The 21,738-nt window shown below is 36.1% G+C and overlaps 1 protein-coding gene and 1 long non-coding RNA gene across 5 annotated transcripts in view; both read left to right on the plus strand.

Annotated features, from left to right (window-relative positions):
• Positions 1–21,738, plus strand: part of SERPINI1 (serpin family I member 1) — a 74,406-nt gene that overhangs the window by 19,450 nt on the left and 33,218 nt on the right. The window lies entirely within an intron of this gene.
• On the plus strand, positions 856–10,115 carry LOC141570550 (uncharacterized). The gene is made up of 3 exons (XR_012494669.1): positions 856–3,592; positions 3,906–3,958; positions 8,535–10,115. It is a non-coding gene; the product is annotated as an uncharacterized LOC141570550 (long non-coding RNA).

Here is a 21,738-nt window from a genome sequence, read left to right on the forward strand (position 1 = left end):
TGATACATCACCATGTAAAAATTCTAACCTTGCTTTTAGATTAAGGAAGTCAACCTTAGTTAAAATACTATCTCATTTCCTTTATTTTCAGTCTTAAAATTTTTGTTACTCTCATATCATTTTCCTTTTATGTTGGAAAATTTTAGTTTTGGAGTTGATACCCGCTTCTTAACTACCACAAAACATATTGATTATGCTTACTGCGCTTACTGAACATAACGTTCAGCTAGCTAACTAGCATGAATAATCCATCACTGAGAATCGTTAACCATATATTACAAACTAGAAATAATTGCTATTTTTATGCAAGTAAAGGCACTCATTTGCTTATATGGCTGACAACTTAAAACCATAAACCCAGTTTCACTTTCAGTATAATACTGTACCAGCTAATATTTTATGTTTTCTTCTTCCTTTTAGAATAACTTGGAAATGAAAACCTGTAACAGGAAGATCTTATTGATCAAATGGATCCAAAATTCCCACCAAAGCATACCTTAGAACCTAAGCTTCCCAATCCAGCCAAATTTCTTGCTGTAAAATCCACTTTATTCGTCCCGCAGTACCTTAATCCCTTATTCAGAGCATTCGATTTACTTTTAATAAACTGTTTAATTTACTGCTTAACAAGGTTTAATTTGTACGTTTAGACAAATTAACAATGATTTACTGATATACCTTCTTAATATAAATGAAGGAGGGAAAACAATGGAAACAAAAAAGTATGGTTTTCTGAAATATATGAGGTATGATTGAAAAATACGGTGAATATTTAAGTAAAAATAATTTATTACAATAAAAGACACAGTGCCATGAATCCCCATCAAAATACCCCCCCCCCCTTCGCTTCAAACACACTTATCCCACCATTCCTGCCACTTTCTGATGCAGTTCTGGAAGTCTTCTTTTGTGAGTGTCTACTTCATCGTCTATCATGACAATGCTCCATGTCACACATCACTGCTGGTATACAGCAATTTGCAGCAAATAAAAGCATTATGGTGTGTCCTTATCCACTTTATTCATGGGATCTGGCACCATGCAAGTTCTCGCTCTTCCCCAAAGTCAAAATGACCATGAAAGGTAAACATTTTGAATCAATTCAGGACATTGAGGCAGCTACCGCAGCATAACTAAGGATACTCACAAAATAGGACGTCCAGAACTGCTTCAGAAAGTGGCAAGGAAGATGGGATAAGTGTGTTCGAAGGAAGGGGGAGTATTTTGATGGGGATTCATGGCAATGTGTCTTTTACTGTAATGCACATTTGTTTTTTTTTTTAATTAAACATTCACCGTATTTTTCAATCACACCTCGTACATATCTTGATACCTCAGTGAAGTCCAGTGTCACATACTCATATGCCCTGGGACAATATTCAATAGGTATTAGTCGGATGGGTGAAGACTAGTAAGTTTAGAATGATGATGTTCAGATATGACAAAGAAGAGAAATAGTTACATTTCCAGTTTTCTGAATAAAAAGAAAGTGTATTATATATTTTCTGTAAGTTTTATGCAAATCGTCTAAGAAAAGTTAGGTGCTTAAATAGTAAATTCACAGCTATTGGCAAACACTCAGCCAGGGTGACTTATTTTCAGAGAAATTAAGAAAACCAAAGTTTTTCTATGTATACTTACATATGCGTATCTATCCGAACGTCTAAAATAATCATTGTTAATGGTGATATGTTTACTTTAGAGATGTGACTGGTTATGCATTATGTAGGCTTTTCCAGGTTGAGTTTAAGAAGCTCTATGAAATACTTCAGCAGCACAGTTTTGCATGGGGAAATAAGAACAGGATGGCTGCACAGGAGTAAGTAGGAAATCAGAAAAAAAGTTTAAAGCCAGACGGAAAAGTCGAGATGTGTGAAATGTGCATGGGTTTACCCTGCTGAATGATAATCATGGAATAGTATTGGGGTTATCAACAGTCAGAATATGGTGATAAGTTAGCAATGACATTTTCAAGCTGTCAGCTTGACTGCCAGGGTAAAACTAATTGATTGGTAAGTGGTATGCAGCATTACCATGTATGATTTGTTTTAACATCTTTTGTAAAACAAGTCTCTAGTGTTAGCAAAAGATTACTCCTCATGTACAAAAGAACAACATTGTAGTAGAACTGTATACTGTCTCACGATATAAATGGATTTTGTTCCAAATTGTGTTTATGTTAGGGTGAACTTTATGAAATTGCCCACATTTGACTATTGTTGACCTACAAAAAAAAAAAAAAAGAAAAAAGGACAATTCACATGGTTCAACATCGTATGTCAGCTATTCCATCCTACAGGGTATTTGTTCCAAACTGGGAAACTGTTTTCCAAAAGAAACTAAAATATAGTTGCTATGTTAGTAATAAACATACGTACATTCTGTCTGTTGTCTGCCAGACCCTGTGCTCACGTGGATGATCATTTTCTCTCTTCATCTTCTTAAGTCTGGCAGGTATTGGAATTTCCCAGAGCTTGGTCATAGTCTGTCTCTTCTCCACACTCCCCAGGAAATCTCATCCATCCAGATAGTCTAAAATGTGCTGAGCACTCCCAAATGTATCTTTATCCCAGACCTTTACTCTGAACTCTAATCTTGCTTATCAAACTACTTCCTTAACTTCCCAAGTAGATGTCTCATAGGCTTCTCAGATTTACCTATCCAAAACAAAATTCCTGACTTCATCTCCCATCCTTCTCTGTTCTCGCTCCATCCTTCTCCATTGCAGTGAAGGGCACTTCCACCCACACAGATGGTCCAGGAGAGACCTGGGCGTCATCATGACTCATCCTTCCTTTGCATTACCTGTATCCTGTTCAGTCTCTCTTAAATAAGGATATCCAGAATAATCTCTTTACTCTTTTCTATCTCCATTGCAACCACCTTAATCTAGCTACTATCTCCTTTCACCTAGATTGTTGCAGTGACCACCTAATTTGTTCTTAGGCTTCTGCTCTAGATTCCCTACAACCCTTTCCATAAATACCTTGTTAAATGTTCTGTATTTAGAAGAAAATGCAACATCCTTTCTGCCTCCAAAGCCCTATGTGATCTGCCCCCTACCTACTTAAGCCAGCCTCCTCTTTCCCTTTTAGTCACTGATTTCTTTCAGCACCTCACATTGTTAAAGCTCTTTCCTGCTTCCCGGCCTTCATTTTCCCTTCTATCTGGAGTACTGCTTCTCTCCTCAACTCATTTATCCTTCAACTGTCAGCATAAATGACCCTTGCTCAGAGAGGCCTTTCCTGATACTGATCCCTCACCCCAATCTAGAGTAGGCCCCCATGACTCTTTCAGAGAGCACATCACTCTTTTTTAATTGCACTTAACACAATTTACAATTAAATGCATGTGTGTGTTGTTTATTTGGCTGCTTAAGCTCCGTAAGGCCGGGCCCTTGTCTGCTGTGCTCCTCACTGTGTCCAGGGCCCAGTTCCTAGTAGATGTTGTACCTGAAGTGACAGTCGATCTTGGATGTTGGTGCTTGAAGAAAACCAGATTGTTCAGAAGATGATATGATGATGAGGGGCCTCTAGAAGTGGTATACAGTACGTAGAACACAGGCTGCTCTCAAACCTCATCTTCATTTTGGGTGAGTTAACTCAATTTGTCCGAGCCCTAAGATTGTAAGCTTTTGAAAGTAGATGCTTTGTCTGTTTTGTTCACCGCTGTATCACTAACACCTAAAAAAGTGTCTGGTAAATAGTAGATACTTAATAAATATTTGTTGAGTGAATGAACTTCTTGTTTCCTCTTTTGCAAAGTTCCTTTCTCATGATATGGTGCAGGATTTAATAAAAGAAAACACAGAAAATGCTTAGTATATAGCAGGTAGTCAATAAATGCCAGAAAATCTAGTGCCTTTTTCAAAACCTGATTTTGATTCTTTTTTTTTTTTGTACCAGTGATTTTCAAAAGCCCTGGGACCCCATGAAGATTGAGAATGGGGGGCAGTGAGGTGGGTGCATTAGAATAACCTCTGCAGCTTCTTGCAAACTACTTAAACTTGTCTATCTCCTCCATTGCCTACTCCAGGGCTATTTTTAAATATATTACGCAAGTGTGCTGAGGCAAAAATTAAGAACCATATCTAAATCTTGCCTAGAACCAGTGTCACCAGAATAATAGCTGATAAATGAAGGCTCTACACCAGAGGACTTTCAATGGTTAGCCAATAATAATAATAATTATTATTATTATTATTATAAATGTAAACGTGTGCATATTTTATATGTATATATATTTTATATACATATATATAAAAGAACCTGCAATGATTATACAGTGATGCTACTGTCTGCTGTTGGTAAGAAATATCATAATGTGTGCTTGCAGAGTGTTTCTCTAGGTGTATTACCTTGGATTTAATTCTAAATACAGTTGCTAGCCCATAACTTAAAAAAAAGAAATGGTGCGATAGATTTCTGACTCTCCCAAATCATGTATTAATGTTACTTCAGGCTCCTTTCTCAAGGGAAATAGTTATAGTCCCGATGACTGTGGTTGGAAGAGACTCAGTTATGCCACATTTACCTTTGTTTTACCTCGGTTTAAGAATTTGTGAGCTCTGCAATCATTTTTATATCAGTTAATTAGGCATGAAATCCAGAAGGGAAAAAAGGATGAGGGTTAGAATCATCACAGGATGTCTGCAAATCCCAGAAATAGAAGTGAGAATCCATCAACCAATAGAACCACACACTACAGCCAGACCTTAGGCTACAGAGACACAAATTCAACAACTGGAATAGATGAAAGTACTTCTTAAAGCCCTCTGCTGGTCTATAATTGTAAAATACTTACAAGCATTTGGATCGTTCATGCAATTGAAATATTTAAGCAATTCTAAGTGCCCTGCTTCTATGGGGCATATATTTTCGTAAGTTGCAGTTTCTAGCATGAAGCTCTGCTTTCTATAGTATATGGAGACTGTTCAAATTTGAATATTTTAAATGTCACCATAGAATAACATTAAGGTTTACGACCTGGCTTTAAGGAAATCCACAGTGTAAAATCTGAATTTACACATCTTTGGGACATACTAGGAAAGTCACTAATCAGAGAAACCCATTGGAAGTAAAACCACTTCTGATAGAGCGACATTCAAGAAGGGAAGTTAATTGGCCACACCCTCATCAGTTAGTTGTTCACTTACAGCATAACTCATTTGCAGGCTGTTACTCTATAGGGCTTCCGGATTTGATCAGCTAAATGCCTTAGTTTTCTTCCACGTCAGGATTTCTCAGTCTTTCATTACTAGTCTGCGTGCCCACCCATGGAGTTCAGGGTTAAACTGGTCTTGTCTCTGTCCTCTGCAGCCGAGGAGCTGCTTGCTTCCTGGATTCCCACCAGCACTGACACCTAGTTGATCTCCCTGGATTACTTCTTTTCTTCATTTCCTGCTGTTCACAAACATCTTTGATAACTTCCCTGCAGCCTCAGGCAGCTCAGTGAGCCATTATGATGTCTGAACTGATATTTCCAGAACGTAGTCAACAAATCCAATCCCTTTCTCACTTTCACTTTAGTCTTTCAACTCTCCTAGCAGCCTACTGTGTCCTCTCTCTCACTGTAAGTATTACACATAAAGCTCCACATCTACATAAGTGTATCTGCAGGGGGAAAAGTGATACATTTTAATCCATGATATATTTCACAATAAGAGTTTGGAAGCACTTCCTAATTTTGAATCTACTTGGTAGAATCAATATTTTAAAATGAATTTACAAGTGAAAACCAGTTCTTTTTTAAAAAAAGTAAAATGATCGCCTTAGACCTCTTCAAATAAGTCCATTGTGGTATAGCTATGCTTTGTAAAAAGATCTGTTATTTTAGGTTAAGAAGTTAGGGAAAAGGGTACTATAAACAGCATGTGCTTGGTACTGGGACATTTGTACAATGCAGACCAATATCACTGACTATTCCTACTTGAAATTTCTGTAAATTTAAAATGTGAATTTGATATTATGGCATAAATACTCGTTTAAAAAATACTTTGGTTTTCATATGTTTTTCACTTTTCTTCTCTGTAATCCCTGAGGTTCTAGTACTAATGAAATGGTTTAGGTTTAGGTTAATAAGCCCCAAGCCTATATTATGAGCTATTAAAATACTACTAGGTGTTGCTGGTTTTCTAAAATTGTTTTCTGAATTAAACTTCCAAATAAGTACGTCTGGCCATCAGTCATAAGATAAGTCATCTATCTTATTTTGGAAGATGTAGATAAGCATATGCTCCTTGTAATTAATATGGCCGTCATAGCCGTGAAAGAAATTTCTAGTCCACCACTACAATTATTTAGATTAGCTATTTGATTTCCATTAATCAAAAGAAGACAAGAAAACTAAGTAACTACAATATTCAACCGTCTTCCTCTGACTTGAAAAATAATGTATTATGAGACTCAGCTGACTCTTCATTATGTCATGAGTCTAAACCACTGTGTGAAAAATAGAGTTGGTGACTGTGACTATGTAAATGAGGTTTTCCACCCGCAGGGAATCAGCTCTGTGAGATTCAGTATTTAAACAGCTACACAGGATTTATTAAAGAGAAAAGTGCATCTATTACTCATTAGTCTATTTTGAGAAAAAGGCACATTAAACAGTAATTTTTAAATAATCAAGTTATTAATCACAGTATCAAATGACTTTAGTGCTGGAAAGAATCTTAAAGAGCAAAGACGACCCTGCCATTTCACTGATGCATCCCAGAGCTTTTTCTAAGACTACCTGGAACACGCCAGCTTTTTGAAAAGACCTCATTCCACCAAACTGCAAAACCAATGAAGACAGTTTTTGTTAGTCTAATCCGGTGTTTGCCCAGTGTTAGGAATATGTTAAACATTCAAAGTATGAGTCTGTGTGATGAATTCATAAGTGATTTTATAAACAAACATGATCACCTATCTTTTGCACAGGGATTTGTGCTATACAAATCATACTCAAGGTTGATTTTATGTATTTTCAAAAGCTCTGTCATTAAAGTAGCATAAACTGATGATCTTTCTCTCTTTCTCTCTCTCTCTCACACACACACACACACACACACACACACACACACACACCATGAGATACAGCTATTGAACTCATAGTTATACTTCTTGCTGGCTGTTATATATTCGGATTAACCAGGAATATAAATATTGCTAAACACCGATATTTGGCAAGGAAGTGGCAAGGACGATGGGATAATTCTTGCCAATTACCAGATGGCCAAATCTCCAGCCAGAGTATAAATGGCAAGGGTATTCAGTATCCTGAGCTTCCATCTCCTTATAGGTCCTTTGTCTTCTTTTGGAGCTGCTGGTATCTGCATCCAGTATGCTATGTGTGTGATACCCCAGACATTTTTTTCCTTCTTCAGCTATACATTTTATTTATTTATTTATTTATTTATTTATTTATTTATTTATTTTCTCATATACCCATCTCCAAACAGACATTTCTAGGAATGGATTGATTTTTAGCAAGGCATTGATCTATGTGAGTTGAACCATCTAAAAAGGCCATAGCAAATCTAGGGCAATTTGAAAAATACATAATGACAGGAATGACGATAACCCATAGAATAAAATAAATACCTAAGAGTCCATGCTCATACAAATAATTTGGATACATAAATAAATGAGAGAGAAAGGATATCTCTTCCTTACAGTACAATTCCAATTGATGAATGTAAAAAGTGATGCAAGCAGAAAAATCACCATTTGGCAAACACCATGTTAATAACTGCAGACAAGAATAATCAAGGGATGTTAAAATTAGTGGCCAATAGTATGATGAGAACTAGGATATTTGCATAGTCTTAATGTATCCACTCATGAGATACTTTGAACATTGCAGGAGATATGACAACTAAATGCAATGTGGGACCCTGGATAGAATCCAGGACAAGAAAAGGGACATTATTGGAATAGTTGGAAACACTTGAATAAGGTCTGTAGACAGTTAATAGTATTATGTCAATGTTAGTTTCCTGGTTTTGATCATTCTGCATCAGTTGTAAGTAAAATGTAACATTTGAGGAAAGAGTAAAGAGTATATGGGAACTGTTTCTATGTTTTTCAAACACTTTGCAAGTCTAAAATTATTTCAGAATTAAAATATAAATTTTTTTAAAATAAATAAAAAGGTCATCACACATTCTGATATTTGAATGACTCTTGATAAAAGAAGCCTAAGAAATAAGGATGTTTTTATGATGCACACTTGACACAGGATATAGATGCCAGCTGGTGATTTGCCCAAGGCTACCCAGTATGGAGCCAGGTGTTCTGCTAGATTTTATTTTCCTCATTATGACCCCTGCAGTCTCATAACTACTTCACAAGGAAGTTGGAGAAGGCATTATTATTCCCATTCTATAGACTTGAAAACAATTCCAGCAAGAAGAAAAGATTTACCATTTAGTTAGTGAGGGACAGAATTGGACCTCCATTTCAAATCTTCTCCCTCTTAATCCAGTTTTCACTTATATTACATCAATGTAGCTATTTCTGTTTCTTTCTTTCATGTGACAAACATTTGTTTAGCATCTTCTAGGCAAGACACTGCCCTGAGCACCATGCATACAATAATGGAAATGACTTTTGGCGAGGCGTCTTCCATGAGGTGAGTTTGGAAAGAGACAAGGGTTAGGAATGTCATTCTAAGTAGCAATGATGGTAACGCAGCCTCTGCAAACGGTAGCAAGAGTACAACAACATTGGCTTTGAAGCCCAGCGTCCTCGCAGTCCCTGTTACGACTTCTCTAAACATTTGGTGCCTGTCCACCAGTGAAAGACCATTTACAGGCTGCTGTTTAAATGTACGCTTTATTTTCTTCACGTGAACTGCTTTGGAGATTGTTTTAGAATCTACTTACATTCTGCTTTCCTGGCAAGCTTAAATTAGCCTTGCTGCCCATATACATCGGTGGGCCAGCTATCTCGCCTCATCAATTCCTCTACTTGGTGCCATCAATCGGATCTTACCAAAGTTATAGTGATTCTGGTAGGAGAAAGGCCAGCCGCTGACTGGGTACCTAATATCAAGAGGAGATGGGCCCGCCTGCCTTTGGAACGCTGAGTGCCACATGCTGTTCTGGCACAAGGGCAGCAGAAGGCAGCTGAGCAGAGAGAAGACATGCGGCCTCCAATCCTCTCACACTATGGCCTTTGCTTGAACATACTGCCTCAGCCTAAATTCGTGAGCTGGCAACAGATTACTCAGTTCTGGTAGCCTGGCTGCAAAGTGTGTGTGCGTGTGCGTGTGCGTGTGCGTGTGTGTGTGTTCTTGACTGCTTTATTCATACAACCCTTAACCTGCTTAAACCAAGGCGTTATTGAAGTGGAACAGCTCTGCTGAATTTATCTAATCTGGTCAAAGATCACAGTTCAGAATGAGTTTACCTTTCCTTCACTGGTTTTACACGTGTGTTCAGATTTGCCTATAAGGGGGATGAGTTCAACATCATGGGGATTTAAGGCAGTAACATTTAAGATTCATTCATCACAACTCTGCAAATAACTCTAGCCTAGTTCAAGGAGAGTAAGACCAGATGATTATTTTCTGTGGGGTGGGTAGTCTTGTATCTTGATCTTTGGAGTGCCAGTGTTTGGTAGTATATGGGATAATATGGGATCTAAGCATCAATATTTGAGCAAGATCTAATACTAGCACAATAGCTACTCCTCATGCACAATTAGGGCAGGTGAACTCTGACTTAGAGGGGTAGAAAACAGTGCCTCTTACATGGTTTACTCAGGTGTGATGTTTTGTTCTGAGCCTGCCTTTAGGCATTAGAATAATAGACTTTTGGGATCACTGGTTTTGTTATAAAGTTAGTCCACTGCAAAACTAGCCCCTAAGTTGCAATGCTTAGAGACTTGAAGAGTCCAAATATCAAGCTGAAAGTTCAGTGATGGCAATTTGAGTGTATTAAACCATTTTAACCATTGACCCCGGGTTAAAAACTTTGTGGGCCTCTACTTTATGGCTGAGGAATTTGCCAGATTCTCTCATGTTAATAAAACGAAATTCCCAATTGTATCAATTTACAATTGTATCATTAATTGTATTGGTATAAAAACTTGAAGCCATGTTATCCTTACAGATTTGATTGATGTGGTAGGGCGGCAAGTGGTGAGTAATACCTTTATTATCTGTCTTATGTTTGTCTGTAAAGGGTATATTCTCTTTCAATCAAAATGACTCATTCTATGAGAACATTAACTCTAACACTTATATATTCTACTGATGTCCTAATTTACTATGATATTAGAGTGATTTCTGTTGCTTAAATGATTGCTCTCATTGCTTAGAAAATGTGCTTCCACACACTCAATAATGTCTTCTTTAAAACTTATATTTCACTGATTACATCTGACAGTCCCATATGGTGAAACTTAGTTATAACCCTTTCAATTAAATTACGGTTGGAAACCCACTTCTGGGGTACACATCTGTGATCTAAATTTCTCAGTGACATTCAGAATATGAAATAATTTGAGCGAATAAAGTTGCAGTATAAATGGGAGCAGAGGAGAAGGTATTCCATCTATTAATTTATTTTTCAAAACTCATTACTTGTACACTGTAGTTTCAAAGTTAATTCTAACCAAAGATGAGTAACACTGCTTTGGCAAGAGTATGTGCATACGATATTTCCACATGTTTAAGCAGAAATACCAAACAGTGCATATCTACCAGTAGAATGCAGTGGAAAATGTTCTTATGAACACAGGCTCTCTAGTACCTGCTCCCAGCCTTGTTCTCAGCTAACAACCTTGAACCTAATTCATGGAGATAAAGGAATCCATCAAAAAACTTCCATGGCCTCCCACTACCACAGGTCCCCACCTAAAAGCATTTGTACCCATATACTTTGCCTATTCTCCTGTTTCTACAGATGAATTGTCTGCTACTATCTAAGGCCACCCCCTCCTCCCGCCCCATCTGTGCATAGGTTCTCATCCGCTCTCCTCACACCACCACTCCACAATGCCTCTCTTTCCTGAACTATCAGTCCTCCCTCTTTTCTGGAGCATCACTACTAGGAAATGAACATCCTGTTTTTCCTTTTACCTTAAAAAACAAGTACATGAAGAAAACCTTCCCTTGACTACCCTCTTCTCCATCTAGCTACTGCCCAATGTCTGTTCTTCCAAAGAATTGTCTTTGCTGAGTTTCTGAATCCTCTCTTCCCATTCTTCCTTAACTCACTCTGATCAAGCGTTCACCCACTCTCCTTCTGGCCCTCTCCATTGCCTTGTGTGTCAGCTTCCTGCTTGCTGATCTTTGGCCTAAATAGATTCACTCCTTCCTCAGGCATCTGCTCTTGCTAATCACTCGCCTCTGACCCCAGTTAACAGTGGCTTACATCTTCCTGGAAGCCTTTGCTCAAAAATCACCTATGCACTGAAACCTTCCTAATCTTTTTATTTAAAATTGCAATATTCCTTCTCACCCCCTCACTCTCTTATCCCCCTGTGCAGTTCCCCACACCAACCCCCCCCCGCCCCCAGGATATTTACCACATTCTAAAGTAACATATTGTTTTATTTTCTAAATAAACTCCGATACAGGTTGATTTTTTTGTTGTTGTCTTTTTGTTTTGGATTTGAGTGTTTGACAGGCAATATTGATATTGGTCTCCTCTGGAAACAAATTGAATGGCACATGTCAAAGAAAGGCTGTTGCGGGGTAGGGGCCTGGCTCTGCTAATCATAAACCGTGTGGTCTAAGCTAGCTACCCTCTCCGAGTCTCAGTTTGCTCATCTGTAAGTGGAGATAATATACCTAAGTCGTTCACGCAGTAGGCAAGCAATACGCTAGTCCCAGGTAGTCCTGAGTGAGACCGGTGTGATTCCTGCCCTTGTGGGGCTTGCAGTCCAGGGAGGAGGTAGATATTAAATAATAATCCTAGAAATAAATGGAAACATCACAGCCACTCGAGTGTAAAAGTATGAATGAGCTGGCTTGTAAAGAGCCTTGTTTGTAATTAGTTCTACTTCCCCATTCCTCTCACACTGTCACTGCCTTGTTTTCACCTCAGTTTTGCTGACAGGCACATCCTAATTGGTATCCTACCAACTTAGTTTTCACACTTGATTGCATCTAACAATCACCCGAAATATCTCTTAAAAATACAGGCAACATGTCTAGCATTTCTGATTCAAGCGGTTGGTGATATGGCCCCAACCTGCATTTTTGCCACCTGCTAGGAAATTCTGATGCAGAAGTCCCCAGACCTCACACTGAGAAGTGCTGATTTAGATAAATTGTTTTATCGTCTCGATTTTTAAAAATAGGTTATAAAAATATTTTAAAGTCATGTCATTCTGAATGAGGTACGCTCTCACAGACACCATTTAATCTAGGACTTTTGGCCTCACGTTACTTATATTAATGACCCTAAGAGGCTCCACCCACACCACCTAATTATGCTGGATTCTCAATCTTAAAATAACTCATTCCCGTGAGGATACATTTTGTTGCCTAGTAGCTTGATTGCAAAAAGCACTGGAAGAGTTTTAAAATGCCATCCATTTTCATGGCTAAACAGTGAGGAACAGTGAAGAGATTCGCAACCAAAAAGAAAATTGACCACAGATGAGCCTTCCTGCTACAGACAGAGAGCCATCAACAGATGGTGCTGACTGCTGCCGTTATTAAGCCATGCAGCTTCAAATATAAACATAATTTCACTCTGTTAACATAATTATGCCAAGTCAAGTAATTTTGAAATATGACATGTGGCCATGTTTTGCGATAAGGTCATTAAACCCAGAGAACTATTCCTTAATTAGTAATCATAAGGTAAGTTATATATTACTCAATTCAGGATTATGGACGGCTGGAAAATCTGACTTGTTTGTTAAAGGCAAAAGGACACCAACAGCAATTTATAATTTGTCTTTTAAATTACAGTAATGTAGTTAGCTGCGTCCAAGGAGGAATTTGTTTTCTTGTGTTTTCGTTTTCTAGAAAACTGAAATGTATACTGGTAAATGCCCCAGTATTTTATTTCAAATGGCTTATGGTAGTTTATCTAACGTATATTACATGCATTCCTCTGGAATCTACCAAACAGTAAATTCATATTTTTGCGATGGTTCAAGGGCATCATCATGAATATCCAACACTGGGTGCTGCTGTAATACCCTAATCGATACAGGAAATGTGCCTGTAGTAAGTGGTCCTACATTTTAAGGCCTTATGACAGAGCTAGATAGCTTTTCATCTGCTTGTAAGACCAACATTTTTTGTGGCTTCTTCCTAGAATCACTGTGCCTGTCTCCAGGAATCCCTTTCTCTGATTCTTTTTTCTTTGTTTTTTTATTTGCTAAAAATGGGAAATCAAAACAAGCATGTATGTTAAGATTGGATTCTGCATAAAATAAAATAAGGAGTTTGGAGTAGGGACCACGACATACTCTTCTGAGTTAAGTATAAGAAGCTTTAGTACAAAATATCTTTCTTTATGGATTTTTAATTTTGGTTGTTTAAAAACCTTAAAGAATTTGCTTGTTCTACTTTTTCAGTTGCATTCTGGATAGAAGAAATCATCTGAGATTGTCATCTTTGCATAAGTGAGATGGAACCATAGAGCCAAACCTAGAGATTAAAGGCATATTCTCTCATGTCTAAGAGGTTACAGCTTTTTGATTCCCATTTGTTTTTTGTCCACAAGGCAAATGGCCTATGGTTATTCTCTAATAATACTAAGAGTTTAGGGTTTAATATTACTTTTATCAAAATGATGTAGCAAATGGTACCTCAGTATAATTTTACTGTAATCAGTAATTATTGACTTTGACCATTTTTAATGTGTTTAAGAGCTGTTTTAAATCTTTTTTTGTGTGAACTATTCATAACCATTGCCTATTTTTCTATAATATTTTTTTTGTTTTATTGATTTATAGAAATTCTCCATAGAGTAGGGAAATAATCCTTTAGTCTGTAATTTAATATTTTTCAGTTTGTCACATGTCATTTGACTTTACTCATATGGGTTTTGCTGTGCAGATTTTTTATTTTGTGTATCACGTTTATTAATCTTTTCTTTAATGGTTCCTGAGTCTTTGTTACACTTAAGCCTTCTCCATTTCAACACTATATGTGTGTGTTTTATATGATATACATATGCAATATATATATATGTATATATATACACATATATATGTATATATACACACATATGTATATACCCACATAAATATTTGTATATATGAAATATACACACACAGACTTATGAATATGTTTTAAAATTCCCATGATTTCTCCCTGGAATTTTAAAGTTTCATTTTCACGATTAAAGTTTGATCCATCTGGAATTTATTTGTTTTAAAGTACAAAGTATTCATCTTCTTTACATGTACTGAATGATGTATCTTACCTCACTGATTTCACTGCCAAATTTTATCATATACCAAATTATATTTTTTCACTATTCTATTCTAATCATTATAGCTTTTTAATGCATTGTAGTATCACATCACTGTTTGTTTTTCTCTAGAATTTTTCTTGTTATTCCTGCTTCTTAATTTTTTTCTACATGAAATTTAAAATAGCTTGTATTTTAAGTTGTTATTTGTATTGAAATTGCATTCAAGTATAGAGTAATATAGGAAGAACTGGCATTTTTATGATACTGAGTATTCCTATCTAAGAATAAGGTATTAATTTCCACTTATTCTACTCTTTCTCCCCAATTGTATCATAATAACATAAATTATTTTTACAGTTTGTTTGTTTAAACCAGCATCCAAATAAAGTCCAGACATTGCAATTTGTTGATATATCTCTCAAGTCTCTTTTAAGCCATCTGTCTCTCTGCCTCCCTGACTCTCACTGCCCTTTATTTCTATGTTTTATTTGTTGAAACTGAATCAGTTGTCATGTGGAATTTCCCACCACCTGGATCTTGGCTGATTGTACCCCATGGTGCTGTTTATCATGTTCATCTGTCCTTATTTCAGGAAGAATACACATATTTTAGAGTCATAAGTATATTCTCTGAAATTTCTCTGATACAACTAGCTTTAACTTTATTTTTTATTTTTTATTAGTTTCAGGTGTACAAAACAGCATAATAATTAGACATTAAGACCCCTCACAAAGTGATAACCCCCCCCCCCAATCTAGTACCCCTCTGACATGGTACATTGCTATTACAATTACCATTGACTATCTTCCCTATGTGGTACTTTACATCCCGTGGCTTTAACTTTCAATGTTTCAGATCTGTAAGAAGCAACCCACATGATAGCAAAACAAAAAGCCAACATCCTTGCCTGCATTTCACCGTGACTATTCTGAGACCCTTCAGTGGTGAACTAAGGAAAACAGTGTGCCTTAATGGTGTGCTAGAGTTGTGAGCACTGATGCTCATAATATAAGATCCATAAAACATCCCCTATTTTACCTGTCCAGTGATGGGAAAAGCCATAAGCTGTTGAAAGGAGCTTGATAAAGGACAATAAGGGACAATTTACTATTACTGAGGACTGGTAAGCTTGGAAGAGATTCAGAAGAAAGTAATTAAATCCATTTGTCTCGAGATCTCTGAAAATAAGAGTGGTTGATTACTATTTAGAGTGGTTTTATCTTTGCTTTGTGGAGAGAAGTACACAATCTCCCCTAACTTTTTTGTTCCTATCCAATATTAACATTGGTTGATTTCCTTGATTCATCTTTCTACACTATTTCTAAAGGTGGTGTTACTATATCGTTAATGTGGTTCTGAAAATTACCAGGAAATGTAACCAGGATACTTTTATAGAGCCTTTTTATATCTACTTATGTTTTACTTGTTCGCCCACACCCTGCAATAAAAATTACAAGTGACTTTTTCAGTCATTCACAGTGATAAACAGGAAGAGGAAACCAAAGTTTCTTTTAGAAATCCCCCTATTACAATGTGTGTGGCAGATTTATAAGTAGAGTTAACAGGTGGATATTTTTAGGATAGCATTAATACATTAATCAATATCCAGGAAATTTTGTATTTTTAGTTTATAGGAGCATTAAAAAACAAAGCAGTATGGTGGAAATGTAAATTGGTACACCCACTATGGAAAATAGTATGGAGGTTCCTCAAAAATTTAGTAGAATTACCATATGACCCAGTAATCCCTCTTCTGAGTATCTACCCAAAGAATCTGAAAACATTTATCTGTAAAGATATATGTATCCCTATGTTCATTGCAGCATTATTCACGGTGTCCAAGTCATAAAAAGAGCCAGAGTGTCCTTCGATAAATGATGGTTAAAGAAGGTGTGGTACAATATACGATGGGATATTACTCAGTCATAAGAAAAGGTGAAATACTGCCATTTGCAACAACATGGATGGATCTTGAGAATATCATGTCAAGCAACATAAGTCAGATGGAAAAATTCGAGAACCATATGATTTCACTTATATGTGGGATATGAAATTGAAAGCAACAAATGAACAAACAAATAAACAAAAACGCTAGACAAAAACAACAGTTTAGTGGTTACCAGAGGGAAAAGAAGGAGGGAGGGAGGTAGAAATGGGTAAAGGGGGTCAAATATATGGTGACAAAGGAGATTTGACTTTGGGAGGTGAACACAATGCAATATATATATATATATATATATATATATATATATATATATGATGTTTTATAGAATTGTATACTTGAAACTTATAGAATTTTATTAACCAATGTCACTGCAATAAATGTAATAAAAATTTAAAAAAGCAAAGCAGGAAAATTATTTTAGACACATTGTCACACTTTCACTTTCCACACTGGTCTGTAGTCCTGCAAAAGACTGTTTAAAAAGTAATGTATGTAAATTAATTTCCCCAGGGTACAGAAAGTGTGAGCCAAAAGTATTTTGTGTTTTTTTTTTTCTTTTTAAGAAAAAACCATCTAATTTAAGTTGGTGTTTTTATCAGTTAGTTCCTTCTGTCAGTTTCTAACATTTCTCAACAAAGTGAAGAGAAAAGAATTCTAACAGGAAATCACAGTAAGTTTTTTTCCCAAATTTCTAAACTAGTATGCATTTTTTGAAATATAAGATATGATTTTTCAAAACATAGAAACAACTGTTTGAACATAAAGTACCAAAACAGTATATGAAAGTTCTCTTCCATCTGGAAGTAAATGCTGAGTAAGTAGTAGGTTGAAGTTGCCTATGTTTGACCACTCTGACCTATGAAAATTCACAAGTTTTGATGTCATGTTAATATCCTTCCTTATTCACCTTGGTGTCAGTATCCCTTGAGCCTAACCATCTTACTAAAAGAGCACTCAGATATTGGGATTATTCGTTTTTAGCTAAGATGCAGAAATAGCTTTGTGTGGTTTCAACAGCTGTGAGGGCTGTGTTATAGGGTATCTAAAAAAGAAAGAAAAGACAGAAACACTGTAAAGAACCCAAATATAATTTAATATAAATGAACATAATACAATATAATATGATATGATAACTGATATAAATACTGAGAATCTGTGATACTTTGGTGCGTATGGCCAACAGCCTTCACTACTACTGTCCCTATTAGGATATCATCACATTACAACAGTGTATTTACAGTTCTGTTTATGTATTATTAAGACAAGTTTAAAACTAGCTTTGGATGCTCTGAAAGTCTTTCTGTAAGAATTCGTCCTTTAGGGTTGTGCACTACATAACTTTTCTGAGTATTTTACCTCATTTCCCAGACCTTCAGGATATACTCACATGTTAGTGAATGATTGGCGGTTACTCTCTGAGGCTACTCCCAGGCGATTCCCTCCGTTAGCAAAACAGTTGAAAAGGAAGCTTTACACCTGGTATTTTGAGATTTTAGAAGACATGGACAACTTTTATTTTTTGTTTTTTTATGGACAACTTTTAAATACTCTATTACACAAGCGACACTTTAATATTGGAAAATTAGAAAAGTCAATATTTTTAAAGCTTTAAACAAAAGGCTGGGCATCTCTTTGAGCAATGTAGATGTAACACATGAAGAAAAATATCACAAAGACATATACTTTATGCCATCCTTTTTTCTCTGTATCACTAGCACTTAGTACATGGCCTGGCATGTAGTTGTCAAGGACAAGGTTTATTGAATGAATCAATCAATCAATGAATCAATAAGTTAATCAATCAATGAAATTCCAGGTATTGTATTCACATTTGAATTTAATTATTTTTAGCATCTATATTAGCTCATTGAACATCCTTTGTGTACCAGAAGTTGTCTAGTACAAATGACTGTTTCACACCTATAAAATGAGGGGCTGGATTAATGTTTCCAGCAGGAACCATCTACAACCTTGTAAACAGCTAAACCCACAGACTGGGGAAGAGAACAATCAGTAGAGATTTCTTACAACATTAATGGGTAAGCTGAAACCATTAATGCCTGGCTTTCTTCCAAAATGCCCTTGGGCCACACATGACCTTGATTAATGATGACTTTTTAACAGGTCTCCCTGAAACTACTCTCTGAATTTGCCTTCGGGATTGTGTGTCACTTGTTTAGCTCTCCTGACAGTATTCCAAAGGAAGTCATTCATTGGCAAGTATAGTCTCCCCAATTGTGCCAACCAGAATTATTCATTATCATTTTATGGAAAGTCCAAATCCCATTTCCAGGCAGGCTGGGGACCTGCCAGCTCACTGGTTCTTGTTGGCATTGACTTTTTTTTCCTCAGTAGTCACCAGCTTTAACCAAAAGCTCTTGAAACTCCAAATGGAGCCTCTTTATCAGTTGATAGCTCCCAAATAAAGAAGGAAGGGAGTATATTTCAAAACAAAACATCTCAAGTAAAGAGACATGTTTTGGGGAGGTTCATGCTACTAACTTTGCTCCATTTTTTTGTTTTAAATACTTGTATTATGGGCTATTTGTTCAAGTACCAATGTTATGAAGAGTAGATCTGTTTAACCTACTTCTAGCCCTGTCAAATATGGTAACCACTAGCCACATGGCTTTAAATTAATTAAAATAAAACGCAATTAAAATTCCTGTTTCTCAGTTGCACTAGCCATATTATGTAAGTGCCTGCTAGCCACAAGTGGCAAATGGCTACCTTATTGAACAAGTACACATATGCAATATTTCTATCATCACAGAAAGTTTTATTGGACCACATTTTTCTACCTTTTTGAAGGACATAGAGTAATAAAGTATTTTGGCTTTTAATTTTAGAACTTTCTTATGGCCTATGGTAGGAAAAGTTTTGACCAGAGATTTATTTATTCAGCATCTATTTATTGAGTCAAAATAAATTCCTGAGGTTATCTTTGCTGTGAAATATTCTTGAAAGTTTACAGCTCCTACTTCCTGTTAGAGTGTGTGGCCCAGGGAAGTTACCAGGAAAACTGAAAAGCTCCTTGAAAGACTTGGGTCCTGCCAAAGAAATCGAATCTTCTAAATCAAAGTTTATCTTCATTCCATTTAACCACCTCTTCATGCTGAGGTGTTCCTAATTAACATACTCATATACACCGAAGCACTTTAGATCTTCTGGAGAATTTTAGCACTACACTTTCCCTCTGTTGTTTTTCAACATTTCTAGGACTGGTTTGTCCGTAAGTGAGCAGGACATGATAGACTATTCCAGGCCTAAACTTCCTCTGGGATGCTTGCCAAATACCCAAGAATTTTAGGCCGTAGCACAGCCAGCTCATCAGTAATTCCAAGTCACACAGTCCTACTGAATCATTTTGGGGTACCAGTGGTACAGTACTAATTCAACCAATAATTAAGGAATATTCACTGATTATGAAAAGACTTATGCTACACTTCCTTTCTACTCTGTTCATTGGAGTAGCATATGAAAACAAATATTTTTTTTTCTTTGACCCCGTCCTCCCACCCTTCCACACACCCCTCCTCCTTCACCCCCCCTCCCCAGTTTTTAAGCCATTGTTTCTCAGTTTAGTTGTCGGGCCAAATATTTTTTGAATGAAAAATCTCTAATTTTGAGGATTTAAAAATTAGTTAAGAATAGATGTTTTTAAAAGGTTAAAATCTTGACTCTCATACAAATATAAAATGAACAAATGTCAAAGATTTTATTTAGCTCATTAATTAATGAGAACCAGGAAGATGCTACAACCAATTTATGGGAGAATCCAAAAAAAACACACAAATGAATATGTAAACCCATCAAATGAATATGTAAACCAAGACTGAAATACATTTGCTTAATAGATACAAAACTGCCCAATATCCACAAAGCAATAATCAATTGCATTCAACCATACATGTGCACTGTGCATTTTTATGGACAAGAATTACTTGCATCGCTATCAGATATCTGAGATTTTGAGAGCTGTAATATTGTTCAAAGATAACGTAGGGCCCAAAATCCATAGAGTCAGATAACCTGATGAGTTATGCTTCAGATAATGTATAGGTTTTCATCAAAGACACCTAGTAATCATTCTAGTCCATTTCCAATCTTTCATAATTTTTTTCTAGTAAATTAAATATTTATAGTTTACTCTCTGCATAGTTCTGCCCCTTTGATTTATCTGCCCATTTCTTCCTTGTTTGAGAGATTCCTGGTGAGCTTTCCTTTTTTGCTTGATTCAATAAAACAGGAAAAAAGAACATAAAGATGTATTTTATTGAAAAGTGCGAGAGTATGGAAAGGGTCGCAGTGGGTTCAATAGCTGGAGAGAGAAGCAAAAAAAAAAAAAGAGATATAGTTTAAGATAAAGAGAGAAAGGATTAAATCATTTATATGATAATTTAATAGATGTTATGATTACAGAATTAAACCTCCTTGTATTTCCTTCCTTACTTGGTTCTGACCACTTGGTTTTAAGATACATCTCTATTTGGTAACACATTTTTGGGGAGAAATAAAATTTTAAAAGGAAAAAAATGTACAGTTCTTAAAAAAATAGCATAATGGAGTATATTTATTCATACCCAAGCATATTATGCATTTAATAATCAAAGTTTAAATCTAAGCTTTCTTATCATTTGTCTGAATCAGACTGGCCATCATTAATCATGACACGTTAGTTTTCATAATGCATTTTCTGATCAAAACTTTTTAAGACATTTGTGATTGAAAACGTAATCTTAAGGTATTTTGAAGTATGACTTTGGTATATTCTCTAAATTTCCATTTGATTATTTGACTAGTCTCCCCCACATCTCTATCTTCCACACATCTATACAGCTAAGTTTGAAAATTATCAGGAAGCTTTTGACAGCTCAGTACCTGAGCAACAAACCTTAAAGCACGCATGGCTCATTCACCTTCTCTTGCTTTCAATACACTGATTTATTTTGAGAGATTTGACAAATCCTTTTGTTTTTAATTGTCCTGTTTGGCATTCAACAGAAATTTCTTTTGTATATATCCCAAGTACAAGAGATGTATCTACTTGCGCAAATGTATCTACTTGCATGTGGCTTCTATTTTTGGATCCTTTATAAAACATTTGTTTTACAAGAAAATCAGTTAGTTCATTTCTCAAGGGATAAATACTGGCATCACTTATAATAAATGTATATCCTCCTTTTTGTTCTCTTTTTCACAAATGGTCCTTTATGTTTTCAGTGCTGCTACTATGTATAGTCCTGTTGAGGACAATTCTGGATTCAAGTTTGAGCAAAAATTTAATAGTGTTAGGCAGCGCCGATGGAAATAAGTCAACTGAGGGAACAATGATACTAGTAAATAAGGAGCCGAAAGTTCACGTTTGTCCAGGTTATGACCCTTAACACAGGAAATGACAACAGTGTCACAACTTCCTGTT

This window comes from Rhinolophus sinicus, linkage group LG01 (assembly GCF_036562045.2).
Source record: "Rhinolophus sinicus isolate RSC01 linkage group LG01, ASM3656204v1, whole genome shotgun sequence".
NCBI classification, from domain to species: Eukaryota; Metazoa; Chordata; class Mammalia; order Chiroptera; family Rhinolophidae; genus Rhinolophus; species Rhinolophus sinicus.